The following is a 3,465-nucleotide window of genomic DNA, read 5'->3' as shown; positions in this document are numbered from 1 at the left end:
TCCACATTTGTAAAAGGTGCAGACAATAGCAAAAGAGAAAATTTGCCACCTTCTTTATGGAAATTTGTCACGTTCACATTAATTTGTGCTTATTTCTTGTCAGATTTGTGGTGGTTTTAAATAGCTTGATTTCTGATGAGGGGAATATAAGCCAGACACAGAAGTGACTACTTTTTCTTTGAGGAGCTGCTAGCAGCTTCCTCCATGCCTGGCAAAACCAGCTGCTGGCTAGGTCTGAGAATAGGCACACTGCTAAACTAATTAGTAAGCTGGTAATGACTCTGTGATAATGTAAGGAGGCATGGTGGGGAGGGGGACCTCCGAGCCCCTTCCCAGCAGAGCCAGTACCCCTTCCCAGAGGGGGCCACTGGACCCAGTCACAGCACAGCTTAGCCACTTTTAGCCAGTCGTGCTGCAGACAGAAGGACAAAAAGCAATGGCAGCAGCACCTTTTCTTTCTTTTTGGCTCCCTGCATGAAGAAAAGATGCAGAGTGGAGCGGGCAGCCAGCACAGATTGTGTGGTGCCAGTGGAGACCCCGTGAGCAGCAGCGAGAGGCACGGCAGCAATTCCCCGATTGCAGAGTCCAGGTGAGATCAACTTTTCAGTGCTGCAGGACTCGATATAAACTGTTTCAGTTGATAAATCTCGAGAACAAATGAACCTATGAACACCAATTCTCTCCCAAGTCAGAGAAGAAGAAAAAGGGAAGACATGTGAGGAGAACAACATGGCAACACTAAGTGCAAGAGAGTGGGGGAGGAAGAGGTACTCTGAGCCTCGGAGCTGAGATTATTCTGCAAGATGTGCTATGGACAATAAACTGTTTCCCTCTAATTCATGAAGTACATGGGGGGGTGTGGCAGTTTCAGTTTAAAACCAGGCAGAAACACCAATTTAGTGTAGTGACTTAGGTTCGCCAATTTGAGTTTCCCAGCTAATGAACCAAATCGTGAAATGGGTTTAACGCTGGCTAAAATCACCAGTGCACCTACTAGAATTATTTATTCACTTCCTGATGTGAGATATGAATTAGGAGGAGAGAAAAGTAGGCTCAAAACTTAAAAAAGTATAAAGAAAATATAGAGAAGAATCAGAATAGAACCTTTAGAACACTTTTCCTCCCCCTGCCCAACTTTTCTTTCCCAACTGACAATATAGAGACTGAACCTGGGATTCTCAATCAGTTTCCACCTCTACAATAGTCTTTCATAAGTTCTTGTAGAGAGTTTTCTCTTGCCATGCCACGGAGACTTCTCCACAAGAAACAGTTCTCTCGTGGCTTTTTAATTTCCATGAAAATCTTCAATTGTGAAGTTCCTCCCATTTCCCCCAGCTGAGTTAATGGGCCATGTCAACTTATGGGGTATTATTTTAAGGATGAGCTGTTCAAAAGCAAAGGTTCTTGTCACTGTCAGACATGAAATGATTCACACAGACACAGCTCAAAGTGTGATGAAAGAATGAGAAGGTTTATTCTGTCCTTTCAGTATTTATAGATTTTTGATAATGACCAGGGATTGGATAGTCAGGTCACCACCTTCCCAACCACACTGGCCATGAGACACATCCATCAAAAGGCATATCGTTAATGGAATGTATAAACATCTATGTTTATAGTTAATTTCCTGGGAAAGTGGCTAGAAATTATGAAAACAATATCAAAAGGCCTGATACTCAGGGTGACAGGTTCTCTTCAGGCCATGCTGGAGGAGGAGGAGGGAGAGGACCCTTGCTTTCACAAATAGAAGAGGACCCTTGATTTATACTAGAACAGCTCATCCTTAAAAAACAAAACTTCTAAACTAAATGGATGGCCCATGAAAAAAAGCAATTGTGGGAAGACTGTTTTTGCCCAGGAGGGATTTCTTGTTGCAGCAGGTTTTGGGTTGGCTGATACTTGTGACAATCAGAACCATGTTGGAAAAGTTCACAGAGAACTGTCTCCCATGGGAAAGACCCCATAGCATAGCAAAAGAGAGTCCTTTCCCTAAGTGAACTGAATAAATATTTTAGAAGTGACTGACTAAAACCCCTGTGTTTTTGTCTCCCCTCGCTCTCAGTGGGATAGGAAAAAGATCTGGGGGGGGAGAAAAGGTGTTCTAGAGGTTTACTTACAGTTCTCATTATCTTCTTTTAATTCTGTTAATAAATTTTTCTTTACCTTTTCAAATTTTGAGCCTGTTTTGCCCTTAAAGTGTTTTCTCCTAATCATTATCTCACCCCTCGAGTTTTCTTTCCCCCTCCTCTGCCTAAGTACAGCAGAGGAGAATGAATAAATGATTTTTTTTTGTGGGTGCACTGGCTTGTGGCCAGCATCAAACCCACTACACACAGTACTGCAACACTTCAGACATGAAAATCCCACCAATGTTGTCCTGCAATCAGTTCTGCATGGCACTCCAAATTGCTTTGAACAAGCACTGACATTTTAAACTCATGCCCTGCTCTCAGTGATCCTATTTCTATGTCATTAAATATCTTTAATATTTGTTTAAAAGTCTACCATGAGATGTTTAAAGAGGCAATTAAATGTAATGAAGTTTTTTTTAAGTGGACAAAGCATCAAATATGGCATAAGTGGTGCTTTTTCCTGCATACCATGATTTTATAAATGTAAATATTTGCACCTACCACCATTGCAGCTACAGCAAATTCATCTGAACTTGTGGAATATTTAAGACCAAAATCTGATTTTTGGATTGCTCTGCAGATCTTAGCCTACAAATGAGATCTACTTGAGATAAAAATGGTTTTTTGCACTGTTTGGTTGTATCAAAATATCTATGGCTTGTGGAATCGAATAGTTCAATAAATTAATTTAACTGGAAGAAAACCATCAAGATTTTTACCCATGGTTTTGTTTTAGTTTTTCACAACTCAATACTTCTCATAACAACCAGCACAGAAAACTTCTTTGCCTGCTCACTCTACAGGATATTTCCTGCAGAGCTTTGGAACTGAAATCTTACACATTCTGCTTTATGTAACCATTAAATTTCGGGGCTGAAGCATCATTTTCACTGAGGCAACAAAATGATCTCTAAATCTTTTATGCAAAATAGGTGGTACATCCTTCAGGGCAGGAGGATACCTCCAGGCCAGAAATTCCTAAACAGGACTAAGGATTGGAAAATCCTGATAGGGAGCCAACAAACTCTGTGGAGTTGGAAATAGTGGATTTGAAGCTCTATCTTTTGGGATACATATCATTTTAAAGTCATGTGCTTACTTTACAACCTAGAAAGGATTTAGGAGTTTACATTCCTTATAGAGATACAGGCATCTTTATGAAGATTTGTATTCTCCTAATGGAGATGCTTATTGCTGTGTAAGTCAGGCATTCCTCTGTGAATTTTCTATACCCTTGTGTTCCCACTCTGGGGGATCTGCTATATGTGACATCATGAGATTCTTAACAATTCCCACACATTCAGTACAGAATTCAGAGACCTCACTTAAGGCT

This window comes from Cyanistes caeruleus, chromosome 8, assembly GCF_971803275.1.
Source record: "Cyanistes caeruleus chromosome 8, bCyaCae1.hap1.1, whole genome shotgun sequence".
Lineage (NCBI taxonomy): Eukaryota > Metazoa > Chordata > Aves > Passeriformes > Paridae > Cyanistes > Cyanistes caeruleus.
The sequence above is the reverse complement of the archived record's forward strand: the minus strand, read 5'-3'. Positions refer to the sequence as shown.